Here is a 12,272-nt window from a genome sequence, read left to right on the forward strand (position 1 = left end):
CAATTTCCCAGAATTTGTCCTCTCTGCATTTTCTCTTAAATTTACCCTGAGTAATGGTGACACCTTTCAATATGTAGACTCAGATCTTTCCTACTAAGGGAAAATTTTCTTTTATAAATTGTTTAATTATTGCCTTTCCCACATTTGTTCATTTCCTCTTTTCAGATCTATCTTTCAAAGTCTTTTTAAAAAAATCATTTCCTTCATGATTACTTCACTTTAATGTTTTGCTTTGTGCTTTGAGATTTTCTTGCCCTTGATTTTCCAGAGCGTTAATTTTAGCCTCAGAAGGGACCTACTAATCATTTATTTATTTAATCTTTATTTACATTCTAAGGATTATTATTTTTGTTGAAGATGGTTCTGTGTGTGTGAAAGAGAGACAAAGACAGAGAAAGACACACACAGAGAGAGAGAGAGAGAGAGAGATCCATACATCACTCCTACTATTGCATTTCATTTGGCTTGTATTTTGGTTGTAATACTTCTCTGTCTGGTAGGCTGTTACCTTTTTTGTGAGCTCATTTTGTGTTCTGCAGTCCAATTCCCTAAATACTTGTGATGGTGCATTCCTATGGTAGGTGGGGATGACAAAAGTGTCTTACCATATGTAGTATTCTCAGAAAGTACATAGAAAATGCCTATCTGCTTGTTTATCATCCTAACTAGTCCAGCCTCAAAAGTAGAGAAGATTCAGCCCATTAGCTTCTTTCCTGAATTTTAAAGGTGTGGGAAAATACATACTTACATAGCACTGATACTGCAGTTCCCCTCAGATCCCTGAGAGATTGTCAAGTTCTTAGGATTCCGCTGTCCCGTGTGGCTCAGTTTATCTTCATGTATGTCAGGCACATGGGAAAGGGAGTAAAGGCCATCAGTAGAGCCAGAGACGTAGTTTCACCATTTGTTCCACAGATGCCTGACTCAGAAAAGGCTTAGAGTTGGAGATGACAGCATTTTCTCAAAGAGAGTCGGGCATCAGAACACGAATGAAATGGAGTTGTGTTTGCTTCTCAGGCTGGTTTGTGCTCTGGGTAAACTGGGTCTGGAGCAAGAAAATATATTGATTTAGTATAGTAATTATAGATCGATGCTTCATATTGGATCTATATTAATATCATAACTGTATTACTATGAAATAAAAACGTTAGTTATACAACATAGAAATAAGAATTACAACATTTTTGTAGTGGATGCCAGTATATATCCAACATTTTCCAAACATACATTTTCTATATTTTACAGATGAAGGGCCAGAGATTAAGAATCTTTAAATAGGGACACCGGGTGGCTCAGCTGGTGAAGTGTCCACCTTCAGCTCAGGTCATGATTCCCATGGTCCTGGGATTGAGTCCCAGTCGGGCTTCTTGCATGGCTGGGAATCTGCGTCTCCTTCTGCCTGCTGCTCCTCCTGTTTGTGCTTGCTCTCCCTCTGACGAATTTTAGAAAAAACTAAAAACAAAGACGTAGTAAAAAATAAAGAAAAAAAGATTTTTTAAGTAACTTCAAAGTCATGTAACTAATAATTTCTATGCCCCATCTTTTTTTTCACTGACACAGTGCCCTATACCTCATATTTGTGAGAGAACCTAATAGAAAAATTACTGTAGTAGTTAATATATACTCTCTTTCCCATATACTCCTATACTGCAAAATCTGCATTCAATTTGTCTCTTTGGTTTTCAGCTTGTTTAATTTGATTGATGCATGTGTAAATTATTTTTAACAGAATGAACTAAGGCAATTTAAGCTTGTATTGACTGGTGAAAAACAACTAAGATTCTTGAGGTGATAAGAAATAAGAAATAAGTGTCTAGAAATAAGAGTTATTTCTAGATAACTAGATGTGGGAAATGCCTCATATTATTCATGTACTACAGATACTCAAATAAATGTAATTTTTACTTGTTTTGTTTATAATTTTATATATGCTATATACTTTTATATATACTATATAAAAAATAATCCCTGTCTCCCTTTGGTCATTTGTACTTTAAACATCCAATAATTAAGCTCAAAGGAAATTTTGCTCAGATCTCAGAAGTGTGGCATTTTGCATTTATTTTTAATAGGAAGAATGCTATATACTGATGCAGGTATAAGTGCTTTCTTGTTTGCTTTGAATATATAGGTCAGTATTTAATGTTTATCCTTTTCCAGCCAGCCTATAGAAACTTTAAGGTTCATCTATGTTCTGCTTTCTTTTTCTTATACTGATTTGAATGTATATGGTTTCTGTTTAACTCTGTCTAATGATATATGACTCATTTCAATCAATTAGGAAGGAAGCAGACAAATCCTAGACAGCTGCTTTGCTAGGTAAGGAGCAAGGAAAATATACATGATGAGGCCCAATTGAGAGAAAGAAAAAAAAAAAGGACTTTAATATCCCTTTTGAACAAGTAACTAAAAAAGGTTTGTTCTTTAAAGAAATCTGGTAGAATCTGTTTTAATTTTCATTCATTTTGGGATTTTATTACAGAAAAGATCTATTTGAGATTGTGAACACAAGAGTTGGGGCTGAGAGGTAAGAAGAATGTCTTTAATTCAGCCCTTAATTCAATAATTTAGGAATATTTGAATATCTACCCTCTTTCAGCTTTTGTTTAGGTGATGAGAATGGAAAAAAGGACAGGAATATAACTCCTTGGACTCAAGTAATTTAAAAAAATCAACTTTATAGTTAGAATCATGTCTTCTCTTCTTTTCTTCTTTCTCTCCTAGATCTTTAGTTATTAATGTAGAAGTTAGAAATTGTTCTTTTTTTTTTTTTTTTTTTACTTTTAGAGTATTAAAGTGAGAATTCTCATGGTTTTTATTAACTAATATTCCAAATGGAAATGTTACCTAAATTTAACAAAAATTCAAATAATTAACTTGCAATGCAAATAGATACTAGAATCATAGCCTTTGTAGAATTTTTATAACACAGTGAGGTTAAATACATAAGCAAATATAGACAGTTAGAGATAACTTTTATTGCAAAATTAAACCTGATAATTGCAGTAGTTTCTTTGTTATTTTCATATATTATATACTACATTTAGTCTTTTGAATCTTTTGTATTATTGTGGCAGTTACTATAATATTTAAGAAAATTGACTATTGCTAGGGTGCCTGGGCGGCTCATTCATTAAGTGTATGTATGCTTTTGGCTCAGGTCATGATCCCAGGGTCCTGGGATCAAGCCCAGCACTGGGCTCCTGCTCAGCGGGAAGCCTGCTTCTTCCTCTCCCACTTCTTCTGCTTGTGTTCCCCCTCTCTCTGTGTCTCTGTCAAATAAATAAATTAAAATATTTTAAAAATTGACTATTGCTTTAAGCATATGAACACATGATAGCCTTCAGAATTTTTTAAAAATCCCATCAATTCATAGACAAGTGAATACAAATGCAAACTTCAGAGACTCAGGAAATACAAAATGATTCTTTTAAATCTAAAATGAGGTTCAAAGTTATGTTTCAATTAGCCCTGAAATAACAGGTCTTATTAATATGTGAATAGTTAAATAACCATGTGTATTACTTATTAGTTTAAATCCTTGCTTTATCATTACCTGACCAGATTTCATGTTGTAACATAAAACTTAAAAACAACACTGCGAAAAAATTTTTATTTCCCTAAAACATGCACATATGCACTTAGGTAACACTCAACAAGTGAGAAGAATATTAGTAAATTCAAATATCTAAAGTAATTTTGGAGATTAGTGATCTCATTTACCACCCTCTCCATTTTCAAGGAGATTTTGTTTATTTATTTAACAGGGCAAGCAGGGAGAGGGAGAAGCCAGTTCCCTGCTGAGCAGGACTCTAAGATCATGACTTAAGCCTAGATCCCAAGACCCTGAGATCATTACCTGAGCCTAAGTCAGATGCTTAATGAAGTGAGCCACCCAGGGGCTCCCCACTCCCCGCACTTTCATATCTGAGATAAACAACACCTCTCTACCTCTCCTGAGCCTTCCTGTGGAAGAAGTCTACATTTATCAGTAAAATGTTCTGTGAGGTCAGACCAACTGACTCCCAAGTCAATCCTCTTCTTAAAACATCATGCACACAGGCTATGCATTTTTACCAACATCAGTGTTGCTCTAGGTGTATGCTGGAAAGTGTGGCAAAACTACAGATGATTTTTCCTCAATTTAACACTAAAAAAAGCTCTGCATTATTGAGTGACTGCTTTGGAATAAAAATAGAACAATTGCTGCAAGTTTTACAAGTGAATTTATCGAGCCTGATGAATTTTAAGAAATCAATATAAATGGTCTCTAATGATGTATTTTTGTGTGTTTGGTGTCAAAATGCTATATCTACTGCTAAGAAATTATATTTTAACAGGCATTTTTTTTTAACTAAAAATATGCATATTGATTTTTTAAAAAGACTTGTCATGGACACATGTCATGAAGCAGTTAAATTATGATCAGAAAGAGGAAAGCTTGGAATTATAAATAAATATATTAAACTATGGTAGTATATAAATAAGATGACTAAAAAATAATGCATCATGATATTTGGAATTTAGATATCATCCCACTAAGGAACATATAATGAATGCATTTATAGTGAAAGACTTTGTTAAGGTCTCAGTCATTGATTTTGTAAAGATGAATCTCAATAGCATGTGAACTAGAGAATTATATAAATTGAACATAATTTAATGAGATTAAATGATGTACTTTAATGAACATTTATTGAGTATACAGAATCCTGCATTAGGAACTCTTGAGACATTAAAAAAAATAAAAGAACATGAGCTTCAAGTAGCTGACATTTTAGCAGAGGAGTCACATATACACATAAGCATACACAGAGCACCTTGAAACATTAATAAATATTTACACATTAAATATGGTTTGATCAAATACTGACAAAATAATTCTGGCAATAATTTTGGAGCCAGCAGGCCCATTCCCCGTCAAAGTTCTGCTAGTTACTAGCTATCTGGTAGATCAACTAACAATCTCTCTGAATCTGGGTTTTCTCTTTGCAATAGTAGGATATTAATGGCCAGGTCCTAAGATTGTTCAGAGGATTAAATGAAATAAGATATGGGATATTATTTTGTGCAGGTCGATAGTTAGACACAAACCACAGTAGTGATTTTTTTTTTATATATAGACTTCTATAAAATATTTTATAAGGACTGTGTTCCTAGGTGTATAGTAAAGAAATTACCCATTGGAGAACATCTCTTAGAGAGAAATGAGTTTGCACCCAGAACATCGTAAGGTCCTGAAGGGTGTTGAATTTGTCAAAAGGAGGAAATTCAACATGGAAAAGTGGCTTACACCTATGCATGGTAATTTATGTTTCTGGACTTATGGGAATATTATACAAGAAATTTATTTGGGTTGATGTCATTTTGTTGTCTCAGTTGTATGCTTGGGAAATTCCTCTCTCAATTTTCCCATACTCATGCCATCTTCAGTGAATCCACATAAGAAATATTTTTAAGATCAACACTTTTAGTCACTATAACTCAAATGCTGGTTTAGAAGCCATCTCATTATAACTGAAAGCCCAGTATTTCTTGAAAATTTTGTCCAGAAATTGAGATTAATTAGTCAACTCTTACTACAAAAAGGGAGTCTGCATGCAGTATCAATGAAATGTTCCAGATCTGAATTTAAAACTACATTCTCTTTCATTTTGAAAATACTTTTAATTTCTCTTTTGGATTATGACTCTCATGTGATTACATCATCTACTTTAAGTGAATTTTATTTCATTTTAGACTATCTTGATGGTCAGTCTGCGAATTTCCTGTGTTCAGGAAAAGTCTTACTGCTCTTTATGTCCTAAGGACCTATAGTTGGTGTAAAAGTAATTGAACTAATAAATTAAAATGTTAACGCATGTTATTTTAATGTTTTCCCTAACATAATATCTCCATGTGACTTTTTCTTTAAGATTTATTTATCATATTCTAGAGAAAGAGTAAGCACACACAAGCAGGGGGAGGAGTAGAAGGAGAGGGAAGACCAAGCTGAACTCCCCGCTGACCACAGAGCCCATGAGACTTGATCCCATGACACCAAGATCATGACCCCACGGGAGCCCCCAAAACAAGAGCCAGTCACCCAACTGACCGAGCTTCCCACGCACTCCTCTCCATACCACTTTTGTCTTAAACCTTTGTCTTAAAGGCAGACAATCAATCATTTTCAAATTCTTTGTCCATTTTTACTAATTAATGGGTAGACATCCACATGGTCGAACATATTGCATATTTTGCCATCTGTTGTAGAGACTGTGGAAAATAAAATTGAAAACGAAATATATGGTCTTTCACAGTAAGACAACTGCAACTGAATACAGCTGCTCAAGTACAGACATTTTTCAGCAACTTTTACAATTAAATGTGGCTTGGGATAAAGCCTTACTAATAGAATAAAGGAAAATGGCAGGTGCCACTTCTATGTTGGGGCTTAAAAGATTGCATGGCCTTCCTGCATGTTCTCTTTCTTCCTCCCTTAGACAGGAAAATGAATATGCTTATGTACTATGCATATGAGTTCAACATTTTAGCAGAAGCCCAAACAACCAGATGAAAACAGATTCCCAGAATACCATGTGGAACAAAGCCATTCCCCAACCAGGATTGTCACCATACATTTGTTATATCATAAGTCAATAAATAATTATTTTCTTTAAGACATTAAATTTGGAACCACTGTTAACATAGTTTAACCTTCACGTTAATATAAATGATTTGCACATTAGGAGTGAAACAAGTATTATAAAATTTCTTGTATTTTGCTAGCATGTTGTACACACATCCAACTGCTTGTCAAGTAATCTCATAGAAGATGGGGTATAATTACAGCAAAAACTGTCAGTTTTATTCTGCAAAGAAAAGGTTATATGTTCAGCCTCAGTTAGCAGGTAAATGAACTTTGCTTAAATAAATATAAATTCTTGTTCTTCGTTCTAGCATATAGACTGTAAGGATAATATTCTGAAAACAAAATCAGGCAACCCATTCTTGGCTTACAGATTCTTTTGCAGAGATTTCAATGAAAAAGCTATCTATAATTTCTCTTTTGTATCACTTCCGTTAAATCATATATTACAATAAAAGCATGCTTACTTGTCTCTGTAGAGGCAAAATATGCTTACGTACTCTTATATCTTAATAAGAATATAATTTAAATGGAAATGTGTGGTAGGCCGAATAATGACCCCCAAAAGAAGATTTCCTTGTCTTGATTCTCCTGGAGTCTGTGAATGTCCTCTTTGACAGCAACAACAAAAAAGGGCTTCACATTATGATCAAGTGTAAGGTCTTGCAATGGAAGATCATTCTGGATTATCTGGCTGGGCCCTAAATGCACACAAGGAAGGGGAGAAGACAGTGGGACCACAACTGCAAAGATTGGAGTTAACATGTCCACAAGCCAAGGAATACGAGCAACCACCAGGAGCTGGAAGAGACCAGGAATTGGTTCTGTGTCTCTAGAGAGATTATGGCTCTGCCAACACTTTGAACTCAGCCTGGTGAAACTGATTTCAGATTTCTCTCCTCTAGCATTTCAGATAATATTATATATTTAGTATTATGTAGAGTGTTTTTTATATTTATACTTTATATATGCTTATCCTATAAATTTAAAAGTGATATAAAAGTACTATAACAATTTATAAGTTTAGAGATGAAATGCCAGCAAATATAGTCCTGCTTAAATTAACTATAGAAGTTATAGTGTATGAAGGTGTCTTTAATTTTTCCTACCTGGGACTATTGTTCATATTAGAAACTCTAAATAGGTATTACCTTGATTTTTGGCAGACTTAACAAAAACAAAACAAACAATAACAAATTTACAATAACAACAAAATTTACAACTAGTTTTCAATCATCGGCATTACCACTTTGATCTAGGAGTAGTAATTTACTAATCAATAAAACAGGAAAACTCTTGCCTGTTTATGTCAAGAGATAATGTTTATGTCAATCTCAATAAGTACAAAAGAAAATTGAGCTGATCTTCTCAAACATAGTTCTTTTTATATATTGTTTTAATTTTCTTCTCAAGAATCCAAGCTAAATATTTTTTTTTTGTTTTTGGTTTTGCTTTTGCTTCACTTGCTTAATTAGATAAGAAGCATAAAAAAGGAGTCATTATAGGTTTGTGCCTCCATAAATCTCATCCAGAGAGAGGTGTTACCTAAAGTAGAACAAAGATAATATCGTTTTTTTCCACAAATAATGGGTCTAGTGTGCCTATGGGGCTTGTAGTAGCAGTAATTAAGATGTTTTTCTCTATTTTCTTCATCATAAATTTTAATGTGATGTGCATAAAATATATATGTAGTGCTTCTAGAGTAATGAAAAGGAAGCACCAATGTATTGATTACTCATTTCAAGCAAAAAATTATTGCCATTATAGTAGGAGCCTCACAAATGTCCCTTCCTAAACCTGAATACTTACATTTCTCAAAGGAAATTTTCTGCTGATTTCTACTGCAACTATGTCATGCTTTCAGTTCGAAATGTATATATTTTTATAAGCTGTGTATGCATGCTGTTGTTTCTTTTCAAGCTTTGTATAAATTTAATCATATTGCATGTATTTTCACTAAGTATTGTTTGAGTTTCACCCATATTGTCTATAGCTATATCTCATTTATTTTAATTGTTATATTTTCTTTTTATATATGCTACCATTATCTATTAACCAGTGTTTGTTTATAATTTGTTTCAGATTTGGCCAATAATAAACAATGTGTCTATGAACAATATCCTATAGAATCCCAGCACACATGTACAAGAATTTATCTACATGCACATCTAAAAGTGAAATTACTGATCTTTAGAGTTTTTGTGGCTTTCATTTCACTAGACAATGCCAAATAATTTTCCAAAGTTCTTGGACTATTCACATTTGCACAGTGTGTATTAGTGGTTGTGCCCCACTCCTCTCCTATGCTTAGCATTTTCATAAATTTTTTGTTAGTTGTTTCCTGTCAATACATTCTCCCGTTCTGTGGCTTGTCTTTTTGTTTTCATTGTAGTGTCATCTGAGGAACAGAAGTCACTTTTTAAATATAGTTGAATTTATGAATCTAAGGGCGCCTGAGTGGCACAGTCAGTTAAGCATCCAACTCTTGGTATCACTTAGGTCATGATCTCAGGGTTCTGAGATGAAGCCCCACATTGGGCTCTGCACTGAGCATGGAAGCTGCTAAGGTTTCTCTTTCTCTCTGTCTTGCTCTCTTTCTCAAATAAATAAGTCTTAAAAAAGAAAAAAACCAACAACAACTGAATTTATGAGTCTATTTTAATGTTTATGCATTTAGTGTCTTGTTTAACGTGTTGGTCTCTCTCTCAAGATACAAAAAATTTACCTACATTTTTGTCTGAAAATTTAGTAGTTTTTCTTTCATATTCCTTAATCGACCTGCATTTTTTTGAATGATGGGAGTAGTAGTTCTGTTTAGCATTTTTCTGTGTAGCTACTCAATTTTCCCAGCACTGTTATTAAAACAAAACTGTTTAATGCACTTATCTGAAAAAAAAAATAATATCTATTCTATATCAAACTGACATAATAAGGCCTTCTGGGCTTTTATTCTGTCAATCTACCTGTATGTTGATGCTTGCAAAGCAAGCCCTACCTTTTTTTTCCCCCTTCTTTTCATCTAGGGACACATGCACACATACATCTGGTGAGGCTTCCATTTCAACTGTGCTGCAAGATAAGTTGGAAATATTGGACATCTGTATTATTATTGCAACCCTTGAATATGGTGGTGTATCTCACCACTTAGCCTTCTTTAATGTCTCTCAATAAAGTGTCATAATTCTCTTCATAGAGAATCTTATATTATTTGTTAGATTTACTACAGGCTGCATGACAGCTTCTTGCTATTTCTTGGTTGTTTTTAGAGTCTGAAACAAAAATGAATTATATTAGAATTAAAATGGTAATGAGAAGCCTTTATTAACTCCTTTATTAATTATGATAATTTATATACAGATTCGTTTGAATTTTATATATTTTTATAAAATTTTCATATAATTGTATTTTATACATAATTTTACATATATAATTTTGAATTATACATATTATATGTATGTAAAAATATAAACATTATAATATGCATAACATATATAAAATAATAGTTACATTATATACAATATAAATTAAATTGTATTCTATATTAAAATATGCTACATTTATATGCTTTTATATTTTGAAATTATATCATACAATATATATTTTATTTATAATATATAATTTTATATAAGTTGTAACATATAACATAATCATATCAGTCAATAATAAGAGCTTTGTTTTATACTTTTAATCCTGACACTATTTATTACTTTCCCACCTTTGAGGCTGTGTAGCTAGAATTACTGTATTATACGTAGAAGTTATGTTAGTGGGTATTAATATCCCGCTTCTCTATCGAAAGGTTAAGTTTGAATGATTCACTAATAACCATGCTTGCTTTACTTTTTTGAAGGTAACTTTTATAAGATAAAGGAGTTTCTATGTATCAATATTTAGCTTGGAGACATTTTTAAAATCAAGACATGATAATGACTTTTATTATACACATTTTCTGCATATATATATATATTTTTTTTCCTTCTTTTGATCTATTTGATAGTGTAGAACAATTGAATTTTTTCTTTTCTTTTCTTTTTTTGTCTTTTTGTTTTTTGTTTTTTGATTTTTTTTTTTTTGTTGTTGTTGTTGTTACTGTGACTTAATCTTGAATCCTGGGGTCAAACTCTATTAGTTGATAATAATGTACTACCCTCTTTATATATGCCTGAGATTGATTTTATAATATTTGTTTAGAATTTTTGCACCTTTGCTCATGACCAATAGTGATCTATAATTTTCCTTTCTCAAGCTATCCAAGATGTTGGTATCAAAATTTTTCTAGCGTCTCCAAGTGGAAAATTTTCTCTCAAGTATTTTATTTAAGAATGTGTGTTAGATTGACATTATTTTTCCTTGAATATTTGGTTGGATTCACTTGTGAAGTTCTATGTTTTTGTAATTTTGTATGTGAGGCAAATTTTTATTGTTGTGGTATTTTGGTGTCATGGCAATTTGGGGTAATTTGGTATGTTTGGTAACATTTTTCTAATATATGTATTCTAATACATATGTAATCCTCAAATTATTCTGTCCTTTCTCTTTTTTTTTCCTTTGTCATTCTTTCCAAAGATTTATCAACATTATCAGTATTTTTTAAAACTCTTTGGGTTTTATTCATCTCTCTAGTACTTGATTGCCTCTTACTACACACATTTCTCTTCATACTTGTGATCCTTCCTTTCTTCTCCTTCAAGTTTAGTATGCTGCTTTCTATGCAGCTTCATTGGATAGATGTCAAGTCCATTACTTTATGCTGATATTTGCTTTTGAAGGTAGATATTTTCTCTGGTAAGTTTTAGATATAAGTCACAATTTAAAATATGTATAATTTACCTTAAGATTCAGGTGCAAATTTTTATGTCCAATATTACTTTCTTTTACCCATGTATGTTTTCGCCTGACTTTCCAGAAAAAAAAAAAAAAAATAGTGCCTCTTCACAAGGCTTTCAAAAGTGCCCTACGAACTGACTATAGTTTAGGGTTTATGAAAATCAATTTAGATAAACTACAAGGATAGGACCAGAGCCCTCTATTATTCTAGCATAAGGGTTGTAAGCCCCCATAGAAAATGAACAAACACTTTTACTAACCTATCATAGCATGTAATTGCAACTGGGAGGTTTGGGGTCCTCCTCCTAATTATGACAGGGGAGGAACACATGCTCCCAACCACAAATGCTGAGCTGGGCAGGCAAGCCTACAGTTAAGTGTATAACATGTCTTATTGCTATTATATCTTAACCCTGATTCCACCAAGGGAGGTGCTTGTGGTTCTCTAATTCCGTACGTTAAAAACCCCACTACCAAGTGGTCAGTTTTTCTCTCCTGCTATCTAACATACAATCCTACTAGATTGCTCTATATTACTCTTGAGTGAGAACAAGGGGTCCATGTGTTCACTACTGTTGTTCTTGTGATTTTCCCCAATAAAGATTCTTATAGTAGGTCTGGTATATGATCTGCTTGAGCATTCACATTTGGTTTTGGGGTACTTATTTTGCTTTAAATACTGATTTGCTACTATTAAGATATCTCTATCAAATTATTAATATTCATGGTGTGTTTATTTCCAAACTTTCTTTAATCTTATATTTTAGATATAGTTCTTGTGAATATCTTATCAACATTCCTTTAATGAAAGATTCAA

Source organism: Mustela lutreola, chromosome 2 (genome assembly GCF_030435805.1).
Source record: "Mustela lutreola isolate mMusLut2 chromosome 2, mMusLut2.pri, whole genome shotgun sequence".
In the NCBI taxonomy this organism is placed as follows: Eukaryota; Metazoa; Chordata; class Mammalia; order Carnivora; family Mustelidae; genus Mustela; species Mustela lutreola.